This window comes from Pezoporus flaviventris, unplaced genomic scaffold, assembly GCF_033815535.1.
Source record: "Pezoporus flaviventris isolate CSIRO_AGI_PZ_B2104156 unplaced genomic scaffold, CSIRO_AGI_Pfla_v1 ptg000078l, whole genome shotgun sequence".
Taxonomy (NCBI): domain Eukaryota; kingdom Metazoa; phylum Chordata; class Aves; order Psittaciformes; family Psittacidae; genus Pezoporus; species Pezoporus flaviventris.
The window spans coordinates 8,872,191-8,889,732 of record NW_026892626.1 but is presented as its reverse complement, the minus strand read 5'-3'; the positions used below and the strand labels follow the sequence as shown (position 1 = coordinate 8,889,732).

At 50.5% G+C, this 17,542-nt stretch overlaps 1 long non-coding RNA gene across 1 annotated transcript; it reads left to right on the top strand.

Moving 5' to 3' along the window:
- Positions 1-7,064: 7,064 nt before the first annotated feature.
- On the top strand, positions 7,065-17,542 carry LOC133279910 (uncharacterized). Its single transcript, XR_009747012.1, has 2 exons — positions 7,065-7,314; positions 13,293-17,542. It is a non-coding gene; the product is annotated as an uncharacterized LOC133279910 (long non-coding RNA).

Genomic DNA, 17,542 nt, shown 5'->3' with positions numbered 1-17,542 from the left:
GAAATTAAGGGCTGTTCTCTGCTCTGGGAACTGCTGGCCGCGTTACTCTGCTTTAACTCTGAAGTTGGGAAAAAAGTCAGAAAAAGCTGAGTAACTGGTGGTTCCCCTCTTTGCTTATTGCCACCAGGAGAGCAGCAAGTGTTCAACACCTGAGACTGCAGGTCTTCTTTCAGAGGTTTGAAATCTTCCCTTTAATGCAGCATAGTAAGGAAATGGAGAAGCTCACAGCTTATGGTTTGGTGGATAGTCAAATCTTCCCAGGCACAAAGAACAAGGAGATACCTGTTTTCTGTTGTAAAACAGTGGGAGGTGAACCTTTCCGCCTTCCCTTTACACCTGTGAAGAGATGTCCCAATACTCGTCATTAAAATTGCCTCCAGAGTCAGTTTTACCTTGTGCAGTACTGCATTCCTCTCTGCAGCCGTGACACGTGTGTGCTTGTGGGAGGCCATGAGCAAAGTTCATGTCATTAAAATCTCTTCTGTGCTTGTTGAGTTAGTGCCAGCACAGTTCAAACACCATGTAAGGGTTGAGGAGTTGGCCAGGCACCTGGAAGTGTATTCTGCAGGAACAGTCAGTGCATGGCTGTGCTTCCTGTTCACAGGGTGGTTAAATGGTGATGATTTTAAACTTATCCAGAGAACGGGGATCAGGAAGATTGCTGGGTATTTGCTAGCCCCATGTTGCCTCCTGACACAGCTCACTTATGGGAGCCTCTCTAGAGCGTAATGAGGAATATGCTGAATGTTTTCCTCAGTGTGGTCTTAATCTGCTGCTAACACACAGAACTGCTTGTTTTTCTCGCAGCTACTTCTGTGAAACAGATTTCTCATTCAAAAAAACAAGTAAATGGCATCCACCTCGATTTACTTCTGGCATTTATGATCTTGAGAAGAACAGATTTGCCTGTTACTTCCCAAGGTTTGCGGCTGTTCCCCTTTCCTGGAGGTAACGCAAGTGCTGGCACTGCTGCTCCTGCTGTGTCCTAATGCAGAGTGCCAGAGGAGTTCGATGTGACAAAAGGAGGTGGGGAGAGGGTGGACTCCCAAAGGGCTTCACCAAAACATAAGCATTTGGATACTCTTATTTCAGGGCTAAAACACAGAAAGGAGGTGTCCAGAGCAAAAATGAAAGGAGCTATAAACCAAACACTGTACCCACACCAGCTAAAGGAGAGTTTATTCTTCATTGAAGAGCCAAGACTTATAGTATCTAGAATTTTGAAACTGCTCCTCTAACCTGTTTCTAAAACTGTAATTCTGAATGCAACAAAAATGTTGCAAGGGAGCAGTTGTTAACTCCATGTTGTTACTTTGCAACACCATGAGAGGCTACCAGGGCTTGAGGTTGGATATGATGTGATCAGCTCTTTACAAAGCAATCAACTTTATGCCATCAACTGTGCAGCTTGGGGGGGGGGGGGGGATGGTTTGCCGAATCTAGAGGCTGTGTTTGTTTTCTCCATTCTTCCCTGTTGTGGTCTCGTTTACTCAGTCTAGATGGGATGCTGGAGTGGTTCTTGCCTCCCTGCCGCTCACCTTTGCTAAACTGTGTCTTCTGCGTTGCACAGCAGCCTTTCAGCTCTGCTGCTGGCAGGTCAGGGCATCAGATGCTGCTTTTGCTGTTTGCCTCTCTAGTTTCCTAATACAATTGGGAAGAGCACGTTCGCTTTGACGCCTTTTGTCCATTTGTTTGGTCACAGTTCTCCTTGTGTTTAAGTCATTTGTTCTCCTTGTGTTGTTAAGCAGCTTGGCAGAAGATGCAGAAGAGCAGCAGGCATATTCCAGTAGTTAAGCTTAAGAATTCTGTGAAAAATTTCATTTTTTCATCACACCAGAAGTGGAAAAGAAGTTTTGTTACCCTGAGTTTTAGCAAATGTGCTAAAGCAGAAGAGGGGAAGGAAAAAACTCTGTGCCTATCCCAGTTACTGAAAATGTCACAGGGGTGGTTTGACTGTAAATACAGAATGATATTCATGTGAGGAGAGAGGCAGTTGAGGTGGAGGTGCAGGAATCCCCCAGTGCTGTGGTGCTTACATCTCGATGCCCAGGCAGCTGTGAAAACCCAGTGGGGGTCTCAGAGTAACCCTGAGATTTGGCAAGCTGCATGTGGAACATCACTTTGGGCAGGAAAGTCATCTGTTCCAGTGGGGTTTTCCCTTTTGAGTTCTCTGTACATGCTGTATCAGTCCTTGTTTTGATTTGTAAGAGAGCAGCCTTGAAGGGAAGAACTTGAATTACTGCTTGCTGTTGCTAGGCCCGGTCTCCACTGGTGGTGATGGTATGATTGTGTGAAGCCCTGTCAAGAAGTTGGGCCTCTTTCTGCTAAATTATACCCAAAATGTAAAGGAAACTAGAGAGGTGGAAGACAAGGGTCAGCAGCAATGCAGCAGGAGGGCTGTCAGGTGCAGTGTGATGGTGAATACTTCTGGAAAGAAGCTGTCAGCTTCTCCCCTCTTGGCCTTCCCATGGTTTGTTCCGTTCTCTCCCTTTTGTCTGGCTCACTGCAACAGTGCATATTTTAATGTCCAGAAGTTGCAGTGTTCACTGACTCTGAAGAGCTGCTGAGAAGACTGGGGCTGGGAACAGTTGCTAAGATTTTAAGTTTCATCTCTAACCACTGGTGCCCTGACCAGTTTGTCATTGACGAGGAGCAGCATTATGTGTCTCTGCTTTGAGCATTGGTTCTCAAATCATCTTTAGAATGAGTTAAAAAAAAACCAGTAACTTTCTCAAGTTTTTCCTTCTTTTCCTCCCTCAGTCACTCATCTCTTTACCTGTTTCTAGCTTCATGCACTGGCTAAATATAGTTTGCAGTTGAAAGATGGTTTGTATCAATTCATTGTTGAAGGATTTAAGCTCAGGGCAGCAAAGGATGCAGCATATGGTACATCTGCAGGTGTGCCCTGAGGGAAGATGCCTCTTTAGCGACTTTGAAACTTTGCTTTTGAGTGAGACCAGAGCCATTTGTCATTTACTTCTAGTATCAGCTGTATAACTCCATCTTGCTGCTGCTCCTAGAAATTGCCGGGGGGGGCTGCAGTACTGTAGAATCACAGAATAGTTAGTGTTGGAAATGAGCTTAAGATCATCCAGTTCCATCCCCCCTGCCATGGCCAGGGATGCCTCACACTAGACCATGTCACCCAAGACCCTGTCCAACCTGGCTTTGGATGCAGTGGTCTGCTCCATGTCACTGCATGAACCAGGCTTTGCCTACCATGCAGGTATCAGCACAGTCCCACTGGCACCATCTAATATTTCTCTTTGTACGTAGTAGTTCCAGAGTACAGTTCTGGAGTTGCCAGAGTAGCCCTCTCCTGTTTAATTTCTTCTAGTTTTCGGAGATCATGTTAAAAGAGAAAGAGAGAGATGCTGAGACAGAGACTTGCTATACCCTTACTGCGAGTACTGCTTTAAACTTCCAAAGTAATAAACTCTTTAAAGCCAAGAGCCTTAACAACCCCAAACATCTGCTGAGAGACAAAACCCAGTTTTGATCTTGTGCTGAGAATCTGCTCAATGGCAGGTGTCTCCTCTGTGCGAGGAGGCAGTGGCAGTATCCAAAGATGATAAGGACCTTGGCCCCCCTCACCGAATCACCCAGGAGCAGGTAGAGAGGCTCCCCCTTTGCTCTCAGGAAAGTCACCTCTCTCCCCCAGGGCTGGCGTGGTGGCTTTTTGTATCTCATTGCTTGGGAAAGCTCCTTCTTTCCATGAAACAGTATTTTTAACTGGACATAAAACGACTTCTTTGCTGGTGGCAGGGGCTGGATTCCTCTTTTCCCATCCCCAGGCTCTTTCAGTCCTGCAGCATTGAGATGGAGAAAGCAGGGATGGAGATGATGGGAAGGCTGGGTAAGTTGGGAAGGAGCTGGCCACTGAGGAGCTGCCATGTCAGTCCCACAGCAGTGCTGAGCAGCAATGGGCTCTGAGTCCTGCTGAGCTGGTGAGGTGGATGAGGTCTGGGAGCTCTGCTTCGGGAGCAGCATCCTGCTGCCCTGCTCGGCTGAGCCACTTCCCGGTCAGCCTGGTGGCAGTTGGATGCCTTTGTCAATATGTCTTCCCTCCCGGTCTCTTGGTTGTGTTTTGTGTTTCAACATCAGCAAATCTCAGCTGGTTATTAAAACTGTGCACTAGGCATCGTGCATGTCTAACCGTGGCCGGGCCACATGGATGGTTTGGCTCAGGTCTGGGTCTGTCCCGCTGTGGTTTATACAGCATCACACCAATGCCTGACCCTGCATGAGCAGTCACTGTATGTCGAGCTGCGGTGCCCAATCACCTGTAAGAAACTCTTCTGGAAGCAAGAAACTCAATCCAGGGCTGGCTTTGGTTCTCTGGGGGCTGTCGGCTGCGCAGCAGCACGGGGCCGGAACTCCTGACCACCCCCTGCTTGCTTTCGAAACAACCTCACCAGTATCACCCAAAGCTTCAGCACTGCCTGGCCTTGCATAAGCACATGGAGATGATGTAGAAAGTGTTAACTGAGAACGTGATTGAAGTGCTACTGAATTATGAATTGAAACATTGATTGAGAGCAGTTTCCAGTTAAAAGGACAAAAAGGCAAATTAAACCATTTTGAAGTCTCTGGGTTAGCTGGAGGTGTTCTCCTCTCTGTTTTCCTTCCCTCCTGCCCCAGTGAAGCCCGTGTCCCCTTGCCTTGTCCCATCCCTACCTGCGAAAGGAGAGACCCGCTCTGTTTACACGCACCCCTGGGGGACGCGGCAGCTTCTGCTGGGGCTTTGCTGGGGATGGGGCTTCCTCGCAGCGGCTTCCCTGTAAATACTCTGCCTCTGCTTTGTTGACAAAACCGAAATGGGAAAAAGTTGTTATCTGTGAAATACTAAGCTATAAATGTACATAGATAACTGTGTATTATCTCTGGCTCCTCCCTACAGCTCTGTAATCGATTGTGTATTAAACTGGTTTACTGTATGGCAGATCATTTCATGCTATCATAGCTGTAGAAAAGCTGAGAACGTAATTCACAATACACTATGTCAACCTGAAATTGGTTCGCTTTCTTATTTTTGCTCCAGCACGACTTCAAACGCAGCCTTGGGCCGTTTGCACGTTGTGTCAAAGAATAGTTGTTGGAAGAGAAGTTTTATTCAGGCCTTTGCTTTGGATCTGGCTTTTTCCAGTGTTTCTTTGATAAATGATGAAACCACGGAGTTAAATTATGGTGAGGTGCATATTTAGAAGGCATTTCAAATGCGAAAGGAGTTTGCCACATAGACTTGCTACACTTTGATGTGTTGGTTGGCAGCAAATGACCTTTGCGTTCCCAGTGCTGGTGGGGAATCCTTCCTAAATTAGGAAACAGCTGACTCCTTCCTAATTTTTCCTCATTTTAATACTGTTCTGGAGTGCTGGGAAGGGGCTGGCCCACAGCCCAGCCAGCAACGATTTTGCAGCCATCCTGTGGTCACTGCTGGCCATGGCGGGAGGTCTCAGCAGGATCTTTTCCATGTGGGGACCTTGCATTGGCCAGAATTCGGGATGAGTTTTTAAACAGTTGTTTTTCCCTTTAGTGGAGAGCACTGATGGTTGCTTCTGGAATAGCAGTGCCTTCCTTAGGTTCTCTCAATCCACTTGGAAAGTGGGGGTGAGGCACTGTTGGTCTGGAGTGTGAGCCCACAGGACAAGAAATGACTGACCAGGAGCAGCTGTCCAAGAAGAAGAGCCGTTACACTTCCAAAATCAGGATCTGTCCATGTGGAAGAGCTGAAGGTGTTGGACTGCTGTGGGCGGCTCAGCACAGTCTGTCTGCCTCCCACACATCCCTGCCTCCCTCGGAATCTCTCTTAAGCATCCCACTGTGCGTTCATTGGCCTTCACTGAGGCAGGGGGGAAATAACCTAGTGAAGCCCTGAGCCCTTCAAAGTCAGGATTTGACCTGGAGTTTGTGGTTCCCTTGGGATCTGCGCCCAGCACTTTGCTCCCTCTGCCCACTGAGACCAGTGACCTGCTGCTGGAGGTGGCTGCTGCCACCTCCTGAAGCTCTAGTCCGTCTCATCGTGCGTCCTGGTGGTGGGGCTGTGCAGCAGGATGCTCCCGTGCAGGTGTCCAAGCTTCCCCTTCCCTCGTTTCCCCCGCAGCTGCAGCAGACCAAGAGCTTTGTCCTCCTGGAGTCATGGAGCCATGGAGTGCAGTTTCTCTGAGGGTGCCAGTTTATTGTTTTCCCCCATATTTTAAATAGGTTTGGGGTTTTCCACCACCATGGTAATTACCAGAGCACATGTGTGATGCATGTGTGGTGCAGTTTTCTCTGCAGCAAGTGGTTGCACTGTGTTCCTTCATGCCAACCCCCATTTTCAATGCCCATAGGTGTGTGTAAGCTGTGGTCGAGTGTTCCTGGGTGTTCGCCTTTGGTTGTAGGCAAAACTTGTTCCGATGTTACCCAGCCGGGTTCCTGTTGTAGATCGTGGCAATTATCAACTGCCAAGGGATATTTTTTAATAAATCTTATCAAAGCATTTCAAATAAAATCAGTCTGCCCATTTTCCTTTGCAGATCTGCGCTGGCTCCTCCCCAGGTCCCCCCACACCCCCACATTACAGTTTCTGTGCTTTGGTTCATAGCTACAACAAACGCTATACACCGACACTGGGTATGTTGAGAGATGCACCCTGCAGTTGTTTAGTTTACACGGGGCCTTTGGGTACAAGAAAAGCCCAAAGGTCTTTCAGGGACACATTTCACAGTGGTGCCCAAAAGGCCAAGCTGTGTTTGGCTGTAGGCAGCCTCAACATGACCAGTGTCCTTGGTGAGGGGCACCAGGGGCAATGTGGAGGCCATTGCTCCTCTCCCATCTGCAGGTGCTGCCAGGATCCAGTTCCTCGGTCACGCTGTGGCAGTGGGGAGCCCTGCAGAAGTTTCTCCTTGGTTCCTTCATTCTTTGTGTTTCAAGATCCTCCTGGGTGCCCAGAGGTTAAGTGTTGATTTCCCAGGTGGGTTATTAGTGAGGTGAGGGGATGCCCAGCAGGCAGGGGTTGGTGGGTGGCTGGAAACTGCCTGCTCCCAGATACTAGAGGTGGGTTTTCAACTTGAAGTGTGGACCTGGCCTGAGCTCGGCATCACTGGGAGTAGGAGGTGGGCCTGGAGCAGATCTGCTGACTCCTGACCGGGGTTCCCTGGGTATCCTTGGGGGTTCTCTGTTGTCCTGGGGCTGCTCCAGCTCCCTCTGGATCTCAGCCATGCAGCCCAGCCTGAGCCAGACACCGTCCCTGCTTGTGGGTGCTCTGCTGCACCATTACTGAGGCTTCACCAAAGGACCTGGGAGATGTTGCTGACCATGGACCTGCTTCAGGTGCAGCCAGTGGCTGGGTCAGTGAGGGACCTCCAGCCTGGCTTCCTGCATCGTTGACCAGCTTTTGGTTTTGCACCATGGAGCTTTTCCTCCATCTCTGGGGTCAAACCTTTCTTTGCAGTAATGATTTCCCTCCAGCTTTCTTAACGTTTCAGTGCAGCCAAAGCCCATAAGCAGTTTTTATCCATCAGAGAAGTGCCGTTGGTGGCACTGTGCGGTGGGAGTAGGGACCTGCTGGGGCTCTGCTCAGCTGGGACCACAGCCGGTTTTGTTCCCACTTGTCCATCGGTGTTTTGCTTTTGGTAACTGAATTTTGTTGCTTTGCGGCATGGACTGGCAGTTCCCATTTCACAGCTTTGCGGAGTTTATGGGAATTTAAGAGCTGGATGCAAATGAACTTCATTAACATGCTTAATTATCTTATAAACCTCATATCCATCTGTCCTGCATATGCTTTGTACTCAATGCTTTACGACAAGCGGCCACATTGGGTTTGGCACAAAGAGCCTTTGAGGAAAGTGGAGGGACTGGGCTTTAGTGCCAGGGGCACATATTGGAAGTGAAATGTCATTTTCCAAAGGCTGTGTCAAAGCTGGGAGACTGGAAGCAAACCAGTAAAACACGTGGGGAGGTGACGTGATGTTGGGAATGATTTGCTGAAAGCAAACACTATGGAAGCTTTCCTGATGTGTCAAAAGGGCAGAAATGCTGGCAAGAGGCTCTGGGACAGCAGCTCCCAAGAGGTTGGGTCTGAGAGGGCAGAGCTGGAGCCAGGAGCCCCGACTGTGGCACTGCACTGGAGAGCCTGTCCCCTGCCTGAGTGTCCCCAGATGAGATGGTTTAAGCCAGACGATGTGCAGAGGATGGGTCTGCTGTCAGGTTCACTACGTGGGTCAGGCTCCTTCCTCTCTGGCACCCAGTGGCTACTGGGGAGCTGTGGGGTCCAGCAGAGCACCCATGAGTGCCCCTCACAGGCCCCAGCCTGGCACACGTGATGATGTCCAATTACACACAGCAACCTCTGGCCCTCGACCGGGATGTATGGGGACGCTTTAAAACCTGGCTGGTGGGTGTAGTTCTTGGGGGAAGCTGGGCATGGGTTGCCCTGTTTCAAAGATGCCAGGGCGGCAACACCCGTAACAGCAGCAAGAGGGAGCACATGGGGACAGGCTCACTGTACCCCACTGAGCTCTGCTGCCTGAATCTGTGTTCTGCTGGTGCACGAAGAAAAGCTGAAGTGTTCAAGAGCCCAGGGGAATCTTCTCCAAGCTGAGCCCCTCTGGGTCTAGCTGCCTGTCTCACTGGTCAGTGTTCCAGCCTGGTTTTGGGAACGTGAAGCACCTGAGCCTTCCTAGATGGATGGCTCCTCTCCTGTGTGGGGACTAAACCCTGAATGGTGCCCATTTGCAGCCCAGCATCCTGCCCTTGCATCCCTTGGAGGCACACGATGCATTTCACAATGGGGAGGCTGCACTGCAGTCGCAGCACTGCCATGGGCAGAATCACAGGGAATGCTTTTGTCCTTATTAAATGGCGTTCAAAAATACCATCAGAACTGAGCCTTTACTTCCAGCCTGTTCTGCAAATCCACAGCTCTGGTGGGGAAGAGACTGCAAATCCCAGCCTTGCCTCAGAGCCCTGAAGGTTTTTATGGGCTGTAGCAGGGGCTGAGCACAAACCTTTGCTCTTTTGGATGACAGCATTGTCAGCAGGCACTCAGCACATGGGGTAGCCTGTCAGGGTGCTGCTTGGTGCCCCCACTTGCCTCTTGTCCCAGAAAAAGCAGTGCTGTTGCTTTACACCAAATCACTGCTTTTGGAGCGTGCTTGGAATGAAGCCAAAGTAAGATGTGAATTTTTCCAGGCCTGGGAGGGGTCAAGGACCCAGTGTGCAGCAACCCTGGAGCTGCACAGCCCTGGATGGCATTCTGCCACAGCAGCGGTGAGGCCATGAGCCCAGTGAGCGGGGAACGGGCAGTGCGAGGCACAGCAAAGTGCTGATGGAGAATCTCCTTCCCTTCCCTTGCTCTCATCAGCTCACATCATGGCAAAGACACCTTGTTCCTGCAGGGGCTCAGGTAATGCCCAGCCTGGGCACTCCTCTGCCTTCCTCTCTGCACGCAGCCTCCCTGCTCCAAGGTCCCTATTCCATTATTGGCCACCGCAGCGCGGCTAGGCATGAAATTTAAGAGAGAGGATGTTGAAAACTTTAGAGCTAGAGCCCTAAGCATTAGCAAACCAGAGCTGGGCTGCAGGGTGAGCAATGCCGCTTGGTGCCACAGCGTGACCATGGGCAGTAGGACCCATTCACAGCCAAAGAGCCCCTTCAGAGGGTGGTGGAGGAGGTAGAAAGCCCTGTGCTGGCAGGGAGAAAGATGGGTTTGGCAAGACCCAAGAGTGGACTTTGCTCTGCAGAGACCCCAGCCATGTCCAGCTTCCCCTGGGACTGAGATTTAGGAAGGCTGTGAGCCCAAAACCTTTGCAAAGCCAAGCTCTGGGGAGAGAAAACATGGTTTTAGGGTGGGTTGGTAGGTTTGGAGGTGGGTGCTCTGCGGGTGTTCTGGGGGGGAGCTCAGGGACTTGAGCTTGTTTCAGTGTTTAAGGGTGGCCAGAAACAAGATGGAGGCTCCCTTTTTACAAGGAGTCACATGGAAAAGATGAGGGGTGATGGGCACAAAGTTACTTCTGGGGAGATTCTGACTGGACACAAGAGGAAATTTTTTCCTAATGGGAACAACCAGCCATTGGAATAATCTCCCCAGGGAAGTGGTGCACCCACTGACATTGGACACTTTAAAGGTTCAGCTGGACAGGGCACTGGGGCATTTAGTCGAGGTTTTCCAGGCTTTCTAGGTTTTCTTTCTAGGCTTTACCTAGAAAGGTTGGACCAGAAGATCCTTGAAGTCCCTCCCAGCCCAGTGTTCTGTTATTCTGTGATGTGGCTGGTGAGCACAGGCCCCAAGGGCTTCATGTGTTTTTTGCATCATGGGCAATGTACAGTCCTTTATCGACAGCATCTGTGATTATAGCTCTGTGCCAGCCAGGCTCAGAATCCTTCCTGCTGGAAAAAGGGACAAAATTTACCCTGTCTATTTCAATCCATGGAAAATACCAGTGAAATGTGCCCCTCTCAAGTTGTTCCTGCCTGGGGAGCTGCTGTTGCACTGTGCTTTTCCCAGTGTGCAGCGCTGATTCATGTCACAGGACCCACAGCTGCACCCATGGGTGCCTGTGAGATCCGGCTGTGCGCCAACAGCTCTGACAGGGACAGGTCCTGTTGGTTCTGCTCCTTGTCTCCCAGGAGCTCCAGAAGCGCTTCCTGGTGAAACCCTCCCATCTCCAATGCAAGAGATCGCAGGGAGCCTATGGAGAAGGGAGCATCTGGGAAAGGAGAGGAGCTGCTATGACACTGGGGAGGTGCCTGAAGCCAGAGATCCCCCTGAAATGGTTTTTAGCCCTGGAGGTTCCAAATTTACTGGTAAAGGGGCCCTGTGGGGGCTGGCATTGCGGTGCTGATGCTGAGTGTGCCCACAGGGGCATCGGGAATGGGGAGCCAGGACAGTTTCCAGCTGAAGTCTTGCAGTGTGCATTACACTCAGCTTTCAGGCCAGCTCTCCAGACTCCTCGTTCACTGCTGGCCCCTTTTCTGTACATCTTGTGCTGTTTTCCTTCCCTCAGGTGCATTTTTTGGTGCCCCTGTGCTATCCACACGTGGCAGAAGGCAGCTTCTTGCTTTTGTACCTGCTGCATGCAGGTGTAAACACCTTAAGGAACATCATTGTTAAAGGTGCTTCCCAAACACTGAAGATGCCAGGAAAGACACGTGGAAACCTACAGCTCTGCCCTTTGCTCCTACAGGCAGCTGGAGACAGAGTGGCCCTGGGGACAGGGGACAGGAGTGGCAAAGGCACAGTGCCCGGCATGTCCCGGCCTTTATCTCCCCCTAGTGCCACCCGCTCGGCTCGTTTGCTCCGGGGCTGCGCAGTGCGTAGCCCAGCAGTGCTGCACACAGCGGCCGTGGTGTCTGGGGGAGCCCAGCTCTAGGGCAGCGGTGTCCTGGACCCATGCAGGGAGCACGGCTGCTGCTGGGTGTGCAAGGGATGGGCACGGCTCAGGGTGCAGCCTCGTGGTGGGGCAGGACCCGTGTTGGTGTCAGGAGCAACGACCTGAGTAAGCCAAAAACTTGGTTGAGCAAATGCCAGGCAGGGATGTGGCATTTGACTGCACTAAGGAAGCGTTACCTCTGTGGTGGTGACGAGGAGGAGAGGGAGATGATGGAGAGCGAGGTGATGAAGGCACCCTCCTTAGCCTGAAGGTGAGGTTTCCATGATTGAAATGAGGTTGTTCCAGTGGCAGGGTCAGCTGAACATTGTGACCTGTGCAGGCCTGAGGTTAATGGTTCATCACAGGATCCCCAAGGTGAAAGGAGTCCGTGAGGCCCTGGGGACTGGAAGGACAAGCCCTGACAGGTCTGCACCAAGCTCAGGGCAGCCCCAGCCCTGCTGGAGGTGGGGATCAGTCCTGGGCACTGTGGGACCTCTGGGGACAGGGACCTTGCTGGGTCTGGAGCCTGTCCTGTCCCTGGGCCATGTGTGCACTGAACTATGTCCAGCCTCAGCAAGAGCTGGTGGGGTCTCACACAGCCCATCAGGGCTCTGTAGGTGGCTCCAGCTCTGCTGCCTCCAGCGCGCAGTTCCATCCTCTGCTGTTAGCTCCAAGCTTTCCATCTCCTGTGGCTGAAACACAGTAAAAGGAGGAAGAGGCTCTTCCCAGAGACTGGCTTGACCTTCAGCCCAGCGCAGTTAGGTGTGTGACAGAGAAGTGGTTATTGACTTTGGCACCATAAAAGGGCTTTGTACAGCTTCGGTGTCATAGCAGGGGTCTACCCATGGGTTTGGCTCCCCAGGGAGCCTCAGGCCCGTTTGCACCCAGGTAATGAGTTGTGCTCTGCCGTGGGTGACCTGGCACCACTGGGGACGCAATCTGGGAGCTGTCCCTGAAGCAGGGACAGATCTAGTCCTGATTTAGTGCATTTCTATGTATTTTAGCTCTTCTGCTCGAGCTGGAGGTCACACAGGGACTGTGCGTGTGCCTGGCTACAAAACACCAGTCCCCTGCAGCCTCCCCCAGCCCTGCTCTGCTCCCCCACTTCCTGTATAAATCCCTGGGCTGTTCCCAGCAGGAATCAGCCCACAGAAGGAGTTTGCTGCACTCTTCTGGCTTGAGAAACATTTCAAATCAGAGGATTCCTCTTTTTCAAACAGCACAGAGGGGAGTCATGCACCCAAAGGGTTAATTGCAATGAAACCCTGCTTGGTTTTAGCACACCCCCCCCCCCCCCCCCCCCAGCCAGGAGCGTGCTGGCAGCCCTGCACCCGGGTATTTATAGCACAGTGAACTTTGAGTGTGTCCCAAGAGTGGCCAAAGCCCCGGCTGGAAAAGCAGAGACAGCCCGGCAGAGCCAGAGGCTGCCGGGGGTGCTGGCTGCAGCAAAGCAACCAAGGGCACCCGGCCCTGTGCTAGAACTGGGTGCCCCATGGCCAGGCAGCACCAGGGCACTCAGGGAACGTGGACTGTGGAAATCCCTGTGAACACACCTGGATGGGCAAGGACACGGGGTTAAGTCTCCTTCAGCCACGGTCTTGGAGCAGCATCCTCCCCAGCTAGTGTTCCTGGTTTTGGGAGCAGCGTGTGCTGTCAGCAGGACACAGATACCTTCCCTATTCCGTAACAAACAAGAGGCAGAAGCTCCCACCTTCTCATGCTGACTCAGGTCAGATCTCTTACCTGCAGACAACCTGCCAGCCAGTTCACCACATCCTGGAGTGAGGAGAGCAACGTCAGTTCTGGCTTCCTGACTCTGGAACTGGGCAGAAGAGGTGGGGAATAGGGATGGCGGGGGATAGGAAGACTTTGTGCACCACCTTGGAAAAACCCTAAAAAAAAAAATAAAAGGAGGATTTGCTTATCTTCTAACAGGTGTCACCCTTAGCTGTGGATGGATGGGCCCCACATTCGACACAACAGTCCTGGCTGCTAGTTTGTCCGTGCTGATGTGATTTGTAAGAGATGGGGAGAGGTTGGAGTATGCACTGGGCTTCCAGATGGCCACAGCCACACTACAGCCACAGGGAGCTCTGGGCCATGCATTGCTGCCTAGAGCTGGTGAGCCTTGCTCAGCCAGAGCCCCCATCTTCAGCCCAAGGTTGTCCTGCTGCTGGAGTTGTCCCAGATCTGCAGCACTGTCCACAGCCATCAGATGGTCCATCAGTGTCCTGGGCTGTATAGACATCAGTGGTCTCTGCAGGAAGCTGATCTTTTTAGGAGCAAGGGAAACAAAGGAAGAAGTGTCTCAAAGGGATGCTGAATGGTGCATGGTGGATAGATGGGTGCTTCCAAAAGGGCATTGATCTGAGGTGGGATCAGACCTGGCAAAGTCAGGTGGAGCAATGTCTTCTTGCCATCAATGTGGGTCAGCAGCCAGCCACAGGCACGAACCAGCTCAGGAGGAGCATTATGAGTCAAAACAGGCTTCTTTCAAAGACAGGGTCGCTGAAAGCGAGCAGTGGTGTCCCTGAGGGTGGACTGAGCCACTGGCCACTGTGCAGGACACCCCAATCCACTGCAAAGCACCCGGTGCTGTGACATAGGGTTCTCTGGAAGGCCCCAGCCCTGCTGGTTGATGGTTCTCCAGCAGCAGCATTGCCAAGGCTGGGAGCTGGCTGGAGATATTATTTTTAGGAATGATTGAGACTGAAGCAGAGAGGCAAACAGGAAGTCCTGGTCTAGCACAACTCTGTGCATGGTGGACTTCTGCTTTGACTGCTCCATGCTGCTGAGGTTCAAATTGCTGTGTTTCTTTGTGCAGAAGGGCTAGAAGAAGTGGATATAGGCAACAAGGGTGATTAAAGTAATTGAGTAGCTTCCACACAAGGAACAGCTAAACAGGCTGGGATGCTTCATCCAGGGCCTGAGATGATAAGAGAAAGACAACAGAAATCTGTGTTCACCCCAGGTCAGACAAACCTTCATGAGGATGATGGGAGATGCATTGCTCACTCGAACGTTATCTCCAGCCCCTTCTCCTGGGGCTGAGTGTAGAACTTACAGACCTGGTTACTGGAAAGCTACCAAGACCACATAGTGACTTTTTTTCCCCCTCAATAGCAACTAAAATGTTTTGGCTCAAATTTGTCTTTTTCTTGTGAGCTTTTGCTGTGATTCTGGCCCCAGAAAGGAGCTTTTCATCTACTGTAGGTAATGTTTGACAGCATTGCAAGCAAATGAAAATTGGGTCTTACAAAGGCCAGTGTCTGGAAATCTTCATCATGGAGGACTGGCCTCGTTTATGATCACATACATGTACAGTTTTGTACAATTCTGTATCTTGGCCAGTTCTGAGGGCAATTGCTCAAGATTGTTCTTTTTTTCCTGAAAGTGCTGGCAATTTATTGGTGGAAAAGCTTATTTTATACCTTCAGGAGAATACAATGGCATTGCTGTTGCCCTCTGAGATGTTTTTAGGTCTTAACTACCCCAGGAATGCCAACAGACCTTTGCACCAGCAGGCATAGGAGCGAGCACTGAAATGTCAGGGAAGAGGAGGAATGGTTTCAGTCTTTTGGATGTCTGCATAAAATAGAGGCTGAAAACATGTCTTCAAAATAATTGAGCAAGGATACTGCACATTACATAAGGTTGTTGGGGGAAAAAATAGGCTGATTTACATTTTTATAGGAAATAAAAGGAGTTTAGTGGGTGACATAGCACCTTCCACTGAGAACGTCAGCGTGAGATAAGTGGGCTTCAAATAAAAGAGTAAACATTTTCCTGTGGGGACTGGATCCATCCCAGAGAGCTTGGTCTGGGAGGGAAGCATTTTTTAAAGACAATTTTTGTCACCATAAATAATACGTTGCTTTAGCACAATGTGTGTGCACTGCAAGGATGCTAATTCCCATCTTTGCCTGCTGATTTTTGCTGGTTCATCTGAGGTTTGGTGCAGCTCCGGGTAGCAAGAAAACTGGACTGCCTCCGTTTTGTGGATGTGGTGTTTTCCAGGGCAAGGGGAGGGCTGGATGTGCTTTTCAGGAACAGAGGGATATTTCAGTGGCTGTCAGAGCAGGCTCTAGTTTAGAGATACATTAATTTCATTCACGAGTAGCCCGGTGGGGGTTTTATTCTGGTTTCAGGTTGGTGGCCCTTTGAGATTCGTGATGCCATGCTTCAGATCCGCTGCTGTCTGGCATAACAATTCAGGTTGCTCAAAAGCAGTGATTAGCATAAACGAACGAGCGGGTGAAATGTTCATTATATTGCCTACTGTCATGTTTGTGTACCAGATTTTGTTACCATCTGTCATTTCTGTTTTCTTGTTGTTGCCAAAAGTTGTCATTCTGAATGGAGGGTGGAGACATATTTTGAAAAGCTAACACAAGATAATTTTAGGTACTTTAGGGCTCATATGTTCCGTGCTGGGTGTCAGCAGCTCTCATGTACATCAGCCTGGCGAGTCTTTGATAAATTCTGGGCAGTGATTTAGTTAAAAGAGTTTTTAAAGTCATTGGTTTCAGTCATGCAAATGCGTGAGGTTCTCAGCTCTTGCCAGTTGAATAAAGGATCTGGCCCTTGGAATTGTGAAGAAAAGCTTGAAAATAAAATATTACATTTCTCCCAATGTTTAAAAAAAGCAAAGAATATAAAGGAAGGGGACATGTAGTGACATCAGACTGTTAAAAACCAAGCTGCTGCCTAAAGATCTGACCAAGGAAAGCGACAGCTTCGCTGCAGCAGACTGCAACGAAGTCCCCAGATTATTTCCAGAGATGTAAATGTCCTGGGGATGAGAAGCTGGACAAATTCAACCTTGAAATAAGTTGCAGCTCTCTCGCAGCGACGGTAACTGCATACTGTGATAATTTGCAAGGGGGGCAGTGTACTCACCAGGGCTTGCAGCCTTTAAAGCAAAATTAGCTCATTTTCAAGTGCACGTTTTCAATTCAGCTTCTGGGAGGAATGGCTCAGCCTGTAAGTGGGGAGTTGGTAGATGAAGCCATGAGGATTTCTTGACTTGCCCCAGTGCTACAAGATCACCCAGTCCGAGAGCTGGGTGGCCTGTGCCAGCCAGGGAGGGAGAAGGCTCCAGGGCTTTTTGTCTGACCTGAGTTACAGGGCTCAGTGTTCACACGAAATGCAATGATGTGTGGCATCAAAAAATGCAGAAAAGATGATCTAATGGTTTCAGTTCAACTTAAACTCCAGGAAATACAAAGCCTGACAATTTTAGGATGTTTTTATGATGGTTGGGCACAGCCAGCCAGTGAACTAACTTCATAACCAAAACTATAAGGATACCCCGGTGTTGTGGCGAGAACTCACACTGGAGTGGGAGTTCGGGGAGCTACTGCTTGGTCAAGGAGAAGGAGATGGGGCTGCCTTTGCTCTGAAAGAGCTCTGAACACCTCTGACTGAAGGCTGGGGTAGACCAGGACCATGTCATGACAACAACCACTTATAGACCAAAGGAGGAGAAGGATGAGAATGAGACTTCTTTCCAGGAAGTCTCAAAAACTCCCGACGTTTCTGGCAGGAAGGATTTGAGCTCTGTGTCCAGAGTCTCAGGCTGCCCACCTGCTGCCGCTGAGCCCTGCTGGGATGTTTGCTGGCTTCAGCAGGATGAGGAGCCACCAAGGGACCTGCCCTGGGAGAGCCTTCAAAGAAGCCCAGAAGTGGCTCCACCATGGTTAAGTCTGCACCAGCTACTGCAGACACAAAAAGGTAAATCATGTTGTGAGCAAGTGAAATCCACATCCAGCTCCCTGTCTTCACTGGATGCCTCCTAGAAGCTTTAAGCAGCTCTATGGTGGGTTTGTACCCTTAGTGGTGCCAGCCACCTAGCCTTGGCTGCCCTGGCTGGCCTGGCCCCCGCTTTGTAACCGCAGGAGGAGGTAGGACCAGGGGTACAAAAAGGGGCTTGAGAGCACAGCTGATGTTGGTGCTGTCAACCAAGGCTCAACCCAAGCGCCACTGTATGTCCAGGCTGGTCACCTCCATAGCTGTAAATCTCAGGTCACTCTCTTCACAACTGCTTCTCCCTCCCCATGCATGGGCTGGGATCAAGGGACTGTGCTTCCTCCAACAACTGGGCTCATGCTGGCTCTGGTATATTCTGTGACGTTTTAAGTTATAAACTTTTCCTGGCAGAGTCTTCATCCATGCAAAATCCTGTA